We start from the raw sequence: 9,203 nt of genomic DNA on the forward strand, positions 1-9,203 counted from the left end.
GTCAAATATGTTTAACACATTTTTACAACTTCTTTTGAATAACCAAGAGGTCTTGGGTGATGATATTTGGTCAGTAGCATACTGGGATAAAGGGCTACCAAGTTTGTACAAATGAATGACCTTGACATATATGCAAGGTCACAGGGGTAAAATATGTTCAAACCTTTAAAACAACTTCTTCTGAATAATCAAGAGGGCATAGGGTGATGGTATCTGGCCAGTAACATGATGGAGCAAAGGACTACCGAGTTTGTCCAAATGAATGACCTTTGTCCATTTCAAGGTCACAGGTGTCAAATATGTTAAAATATTTTTAACAACTTCTTCTGAATAACCAAGAGGCCTAGGGTGATAGTTTTAGACAGTACCATTCTTGGATGAAGGACTACCAAGTTTGTTCAAATGAAAGAGCTTGACTTATATTCATGGTCACAGTGGTCAAATATGTTTAAAACCTTTAAAACAGCTTCTTCTGAATAACCAAGGGGCCTAGGGTGTTTATATTTGGCCAGTGACATGATGGGATGAATGGCTACCAAGTTTGTTCAAATGAATGAGCTTGACTTATATTCAAGGTCACGGGGGTCAAATATGTTCAAAACTGTAAACGTCTTCTTCTATATAACCAAAAGGACCATGGTGATGATATTTGGTCAGTAACATGCTGGGATGAAGGGTTACCATGTTGGTTCAAATGAATGACCTTCACCCATTTGCAAGGTCACAGAGGTAATTATATTTGGCCAGAAGCATGCTGGTATGAAATGCTATAAAGTCTGTTCAACTTAATGCCCTTGTTTGACTTTCAAGGTCAAATGTGTCACATGTTTAAATCTTTTAATAGATTCTTTTGAATCAAAAACACTGGTATTTTGCCTGTAGCTGTATTTTAGTCCACTTTTAAGATTACAAGATTAATACCAAGTGAGCGATGCAGGCCCATTGGGTCTCTTGTTTCAGATATGGGTTTATTTTGAGCAAGATGAAAAGTGCATTAAGCAAAACTGCATATTTATGCGTGTTTTCAATTCAGTGAATAATTCTTATGTTTTCCAGACAAACTTCCGGTAATTTTTGTGTCAGTTAACAGACGATGGTCAAACATCTAAAATATCCTTGTGGTGTGTCCAGTATATGTAGGTCACGTAGTTACAAGATAATAGCTTGATAAAATGGCTGTGCGGAAATACATAACGCGCGGAAACATGACTAGACGATACTGTATACAAAGTTTTATTTACAGCAAAAATATCTTCAAGTTAGCATTATGCAAAATATAAACTTACAGTACATGTTGTATTAAAGGGACTCTTATATAGGTACATTGTATACGCTGCCTCTTATTGACAAGAAAATAAAGATTGCTCTTATGTTGTTTTCCCTGATTGTGAAAGTCACATGTAGCATAGGCAAAGATCTCTTATATGACATTTAAATATATACCATAAATTGATCCTGAAATACCAGATAAAACTTGGTGAATCTGAGGACTTGACATTCAAAAATAATATTTCTTGCCAGTTCTTTACTGCAGTCTAAAGGCTATGTACCAGGCTTATTACCAGACATGGGTTCATTACCAGGCATGAGTTTATTGCCAGATCAGTACAGTATTGAGCTACATTTCTAGGCAAAAGGTGTGTACTGTGAAGCATATAAAAACACAAGCATTAAATGAGTTACATTTTTTTTTTTTTCAAATTAAATAAACTTATTTATCATTCAAACACATTGCATAACATATTTCTAATATTATTAATTACATATATATATATAGGATATTACATGAGTTTCCATTTCATGTGAGATTTATGAAACAAGCCTAAGAATTTTTCAATTAAGTGAGCCTCTGGCACGCAGTAAAAATGAAAAATTTATGACGAGTTTTATCAATTTCATAGGAAATATAACAAGAGACACTTGGGCCTAAATGGTCACCTAAGTCCTACAGTATTTATTTTTGTTGTTGAAATACCAATTTGAGTACAAAATAGTTAAGTATAACGTTAACTGAAGTTTGTCAGGACCATGAGCTGATCATTCCTAGACCGAGTTTCAGTTAAATCGGCCTATTAGAACTTGTTTTTAAGTTTGAAATACTTTTTTCAAAATGGCGACCGTGTCGGCCATATTGGATTTCTGATTGACGCGAAAAATAACACCACTTTGTCAGGACCATGAGTCGATCATTCCTAAAAAGTTTCAGTTCAATCGGCCCCGCAGAACTTGTTTGCAAGTTTGAAATACTTTTGTACAAAATGGCGGCCGTGTCGGCCATATTTGATTTCTGATCGATCCGAAAAATAACACCACTTTGTAAGGACCATGAGTCGATCATTCCTACAAAGTTTCAGTTCAATCGGCCCCGCAGAACTTGTTTTCAAGTTTGAAATACTTTTTTACAAAATGGCGGCCGTGTCGGCCATATTGGATTTCTGATCGATCCGAAAAATAACACCACTTTGTCAGGACCATGAGTCGATCATTCCTACAAAGTTCCAGTTCAATCGTCCCAGTAGAACTTGACTTTAAGTTTGAAATAGTTTTTTTCAAAATGGCGGCCGTGGCGGCCATATTGGATTTCTGATCGACCCAAAATAACAACACTTTGTCAGGACCGTGAGTCGATCATTCCTACCAGATTTCAGTTCAATCGGCCAGGCAGAAATTGACTTTAAGTTTGAAATAGTTTTTCAAAATGGCGGCCGGGGCGGCCATATTGGATTTCTGATCGACCCGAAAAATAACAACACTTGGTCAAGGAGATGTCAGTGACCTTCCCATGAAATATTAATGAAATCCCTTTGCCAGTATTTCAGCTTAAGTTGAAAATGTAAAATGTTAACGGACGACGGACGACGACGGACGAAGACGGATAGCAATCGGTCACTTGAGCTAAAGCTAAGGTGACCTAAAAATGAGTGTGTGGCAGGGTTCAATTGTACATAGGATTAGGGTCGCCTTCTAGCTTCGAGCTAGAGGAAACTTCCCTTTAGCTCAGTGGTAGAGCGTCCAACTAGGAACCTGGAGATCGAGGGTTCGATCCCCGGTGGAAGCACATTATTCTCTTTCCTGTTACAAATGGTGTCCGTGGCCCTCCCTGTGGTGACAGGGAGTTATAACCTGGGTTGTGGTGTTCGAGGGCGAACACATTTAAAAAGGGGGGGAGTAGTGTGGCAGGTTTTAATTGTACATAGGATTAAGGTCGCCTTCTAGCTTCGAGCTAGAGGGAATTGAGCCCTGGCAGTGGTAGAGCGTCCGAATAGGAACCTGGAGATCGAGGGTTCGATCCCCGGTGGAAGCACACTATTCTCTTTCCTGTGTAAGATCCTTTTTATCACATACCGGTAATCAAGAATTGTGGCATTAATCTGTGTAAAATGACAATTTTCATGCAACCTTGAAATGTGAAAAGCCGCCATTTTGACTCAAGTTTGTAATGTAATCACAATTAATGAAACAACTGCAACTTACAACCGATCACAGGGCTGATAGGTCATATAACATGGGTTAATACGCAAAAAAATATGACACGGGTATATTCACTGAATAACAAAGTACATTATGTGATAAAATAAAACTTCCCTATTGTAAAGTATAAAACTAACTTTTGAATGTCAGTGCAATCAATTTTTATTAACATGATTTATAACCTAGGTGTTGGTGATCAAAACTGATCGCCGACGGAAACTATCTCAATGCACTGAGTTTTTTGTGTGCAGAGTAACTTCCCCTTCATTTTATTTTCAATATCACTGTAGCACATTTCACTCAGGGCTAGGTCACTTCCTTTGACGGGGTCAAAAGGTCAATCGAATAGAGTGCTAGTATAACAACTTCAATCCAAAACCAAGGTTCGAACCCTGGTCCATCACCACTTAAGTTTTACTCTCAAAACGTTTGCTGATTATTGATAAAAAACATACATTCCTATTCTTTTATGAAATATGATGATAATGAAAATAAAATATATCCAAAAAAGAAATCAACAACATTGTTCTGAGAGACTCTAGTAAATAACAAGAGATCCCAGAGGGATGTTGGCACCCACCATTGTACCATCTTCATTAGTCCTTTGTCAGTTTGATCTTTTCTCTTCTTTTTTCTTATCTGTTTGATCGAGTCATGTTAACACTGTGAAATTTAATACTGCTGTGTTTAAAAGACAACCTTCAAAGTGAGTTTGTCATTTCACATATTTACTAGTACAGTACTTAATGTGAAAGAAATAGAATCGATCATTGCAATAGGAGAAAGATCTGTTAAGTTCTTCCTTCGGCCATTTTGTTTATCTAATCAGTCTCAAAATAAAACACGCACAACTAGGGATCAAGGGGAACCTATGCATATCAGATTTGAGTAAGAACCCTCCAGTACTACCGGGGAAATAACACTAACAAACCTTAACTGTCAAAATCAAAGATTTGTTTATCCAATCAGTCTCATTAAGAAAACATTCACAACTACAGACCAAGGAGAAACTAAATGCTGAATTTGAGAAAGATCTCTCTAGTCCTTATTGAGAAATAGCGATTACAAACCTTCACTGTCAAAATTCAAGATGGCTGCCTCTCGGACATTTTGTTTATCTAAAGAATCTCAAAAGTAAACATTCCCGGAGAAGGACCATGAGGAACCTTCACATAAAACTAGAGAAAGATCCCTCTAGTACTTCCTGAGAAATAGCGATAACAAACTTTCACTCTCAAAATCCAAGATGGCTGCCTGTCGGCCATTTTGTTTATCTGATCAATCTCAAAAGTAACTATGCACAACTAGGGACCAAGAGGAACCTTCATATAAAATTTGAGAAGATCCCTCCAGTTCTTCCTGAAAAATAGAGACAACAAGAATGTTTAAGGATGGACGACGGATGGACGGACCAGGAACGCAGGTTAAATTGAATAGCCCACCATCAGATGATGGTAGGCTAAAAAGGGCCAAGCCAGGATTTGAATCCTGGACCTCTGACCGCAACACAATTTCTCTATAACCAACTGAGTTACTCAATCAGTATTATACATTGTATTTCTCTTATATCAAAAAACAAAACTAAGGGGAGGTAATTTTTCTAACCCTTTTCTTCAGGTTGGTAAGTATGGATAATGAAATGTTCTTTTTACACAACTAATACAATTTTCTTTGTCACGTCTTTAGTCTTTGAGTCTGAAATTTGTTTTGTGTCACATTTTATACCTTTGTGTGCATACGCTTCACTGGTCATTTGTCTGATGAAGGTGACAGTGTACATATCATACTAGTCATCGAAACGTCACATAGAAAATTTTATTGGCTGTGTAAAAAGAACTTTTCATAATAAGGGGAGGTAACTGTATGTATGAACAAGAGGTCCAATGGGCCTGCATTGCTCACCTGGTATTAATGTCACACTTGTGATCTTAAGAGTGGACTAAAATACAGCTACAGGCAGAATATCAGTGTTTGATTCATAAGAACCTATTAAAATATTTAAACATAAGCCGACTGTGACCTTGAATGTCGAACAAGGACATTAGGTTGAACAGAGTTCATAGTCTTCCAACCCAGCATGCTTCTGGCAAAATATCATTACCCTGGACCTTTTGGTTATACAGAACAAATCAGTTAAAGATTTAAACAAATACTGACCACTGTGACCTTGAATACGGGCAAAGGTCATTCACTTGGTAGTCCTTCATCCAAGCATATTAATGGCCAAATATTATCACGCTTGGCCTTTTGCTTATTGAGAAGAAGTTGGTTAAAGGTTTTTAAACATATTTGACCCCTGTGACCTTGAAAAAAGATGAAGGTCATTCATTTGAACAAAATTTGTAGCCGTTCATCCCAGCATAGTACTAGCCAAATAGCATCACCCTAGGCCTCTTGGTTATTCAAAAGAAATTCTTTTAAAGGTTTTTAACATATTCAACCCTTCATAACTTGAAAGTGAGTCAAGGTCATTCATTTGAACAAACTTGGTAGCCCTTCATCCGAGCATGTTACTGGCAAAATATCATCACCTTACACCTCTTGGTTATTCAGAAGAAGTTGTATTACAGGTTTTTAACATATTTGACCCCTGTGACCTTGAATATAAGTCAGCTTCATTCATTTGAACAAACTTGGTAGTCCATCATCCCAGCATGCCACAGGCCCAATATCATTACCCTGGGCTTTTCGGTTATTTAGAAGAAGTTGTTTGAATATTTTACAACATTTGACCCATGTGACCTTTAAATTGGGTCAAGGTCATTCATTTGAACAAACTTTGTAGCCCTTCATCCCGGCATGCTACAGGCCAAATATCAGTACCCTGGGCCTTTCGGTTTTTGAGAATAAGTTGTTTGAATATTTTAAGACATTTGACCCCTGTGACCTTGAAAGTGGGTCAAGGTCATTCATTTCAACAAACTAGGTATCCCTTTCATCCCAGCATGCTACTGGCCAAATATCAGTACCCTGGACCTTTTGGTTATTGAGAATAAAATGTTTGAAGATTCCTTCTTTTTAAATATACAATGTCTATTTATAAATGGGACGAGGAAGAAATTCCAACAGTGCAGATATAATATGAGGTTGCTTCTTTGACCTATATTCATAAGGCATAATCTATTAACGGCAAATGACTGACATTCTGAGCACACTTCATTCTGTGAATTACCTTTTGGGACTGACTTTATCCAGCAATTAGCCCATGCTGGGTAATAAGCCCACCCATATCTATTGTAAATCTATTGTAGAAATGCCAAAAAATGTTCTTTCATTGATCTATAATAACAATTATCCCATTCAACACTGTAGACCATAATGGACTCATCTAGATCAATTTATGGTAGAGTTTATTCAAGTTACATAGGGGTGAAAGGGTAATTAAGCCAACCCCTGCCTTTGAGTTAAGGTTAAAAAATGGCACCTTGGCGTATTGCTGGATAAATAAGGGACTCTTTTAAATACTTCCTTTTTATTAAAAAATATAACGAGATAATAATCACAGTAGGGTAGCTGCCTTAGTCCACACCCAACTGTGAACCAGTTTGTGGTCTGGAAAATTTGAAACATCAAAAGTTCAGAGAGCCAATCAGAGAATTCCCTCATAGTGAAACTGTCTCATATTCTGAGGCTACTCAAAATAAGACCCCATTCTTACATTTCCATGCCCCATCCTACCCGGATGTGACATATGATATCAGTCGGAGCACAGGGACCTGAGAATTTATTACAGCTATATTTCGATCAAAACTAAGGTGTTCAGAGTAATTTAACACGTTTCGGGGGTTTAGATCAACTTTCGGTAAAAATGCCACCCCCAGACTCCGGAATATAGCTGTGGCGAATTGTCCGGTCCCTGTGAGTCGGAGGTAGGCTAGCACTAAGCAAGCTTGATAACCAAGGTAACCCTACCAATTCACTTTCCAATTATTCGAAAGCTTTCCGAATTTCCATTATATTGCCTCGTTTGTCTTGGGACTCCAGAATTTCACCAGAATCCTTAATAAATAACGTTTTATCGCGGGCTCATCTTGTTACACAACAAAGTAATGCAAACTAATTCCATTTAATCAGGCTCACAGTCGTATTGTGACTCTGCATACTTGGTGATTGGAATAATTGGAATGTGAAATTCAAAGATTTCTTTTTGATCAATTTTGAAAATCCTTTTCTTAAAAATGTTTCTTCTATCAAGTTATCTTTTTTTTACTTTTTGACCCTTTACATAACAATTCCTCATATTATGAGAGATTTCCTTTCAAAAAGAAGGGCAAACAGCGATAGAAATATATGATTGTAAATTGTTTAGGAGCATATTTTGTGAAAAGCACTATAATAAAATAAACAGAGGATGAAATGGTGAGATTAATTCAGTTCCTGGTTGAGTTCTTTATTAAGTCTGTTGGCAAGGCTTTCAATCAGTTAGCTGACTGTAGGCATTCCTATGGAAAGAAACTGTCCCCATCTTCTCACCGACTATTTTTTGGTTACATACCAGTAAGGTTAAAGTTACACATGTAAAGTATCATTGTTTCCACAAATAAGTACAGAAAATTATTCAAATTAAGTATGTGGAAAACAGAAAGTATTTACATTTAGCAACTTGCAGGAATTATAACATAGGGCAAATAAAATTTATCTTAAACAATAAATATAACCCTGTATTTTAAACAATACATCTTAACTAAATTATACATCTTAACTAAATTATACATCTTAACTTAAAACACATACATCTAAGTGAAATAACATCTTAGCTAAAGCAGGAATCTTAAATGACATAGATCTTAAATAAAACACACATATTTAACTAACCATAAATCTTATGATTAAAACATTTATGTGATAAAGTCAAAATCTGATACTGTGTTTATTATCATGTGATATTTTGTATATTTTATGATAATTCATGCAAGTCCATATGCAGCAGAAATCAGCCCTCATTACAGAGGCGGAAAATTAAACTACAGTGAAAATGTCCCTGTATTACAGCATCGACGGGAAGGCTCCGACAGTATTTATCCAGCAATAAGCCCATGCTTGGTAATAAGCCCACCAATATATATTGCAGCTAGGAAGAGACACCAACAAATGTTATTTCATTGTCCTGTAATAAGCCCATCTCCCACTACTTTCAGTCAGAGATTATATATATTAGCCCCCTGGGCTTATTGCGGGATAGTTAGGGTAATTAAAACTGAAACAATGTATAAGAAAATAATTCATGTATCTTAACTAAAACATTCTTTTTCTGTAATAAACTTAAATTTTCTAAGATATGAAAAGAAAATATTTGAGAAATAGTTTACGGATTAATAGGTACTTGAACATAGAAAAACAGTGTAGCCAAAAACCGAAACAGCCCTTAAGGATCCCTGTCCCACTGCACTGTTTTTTACCTATACAGTAACCTCCCCTTAACTTCCTTAAGGATCCCTGTCCCAATACACTGTTGATTATCCTATACAGTAACCTCCCCTTAACTTCCTTAAGGATTCATGTCCCACTTATAACACTGTGGTTTTTCCTATATACAGTAACCTCCCCTTAACTTCCTTAAGGATCCCTGTCCACCTGCTCTGTGGTTTCTCCTATACAGTAACCTCCCCTTAACTTCCTTAAGGATCCCTGTCCCACTGCACTGTGGTCTTTCCTATATAAGGTCACCTCCCCTTAACTTCCTTAAGGATCCCTGTCCCACTACACTGTGGTTTTTCCTATATACGGTCACC

The sequence above is a fragment of the Mizuhopecten yessoensis genome, unplaced genomic scaffold (genome assembly GCF_002113885.1).
Source record: "Mizuhopecten yessoensis strain PY_sf001 unplaced genomic scaffold, ASM211388v2 scaffold8149, whole genome shotgun sequence".
NCBI lineage: Eukaryota > Metazoa > Mollusca > Bivalvia > Pectinida > Pectinidae > Mizuhopecten > Mizuhopecten yessoensis.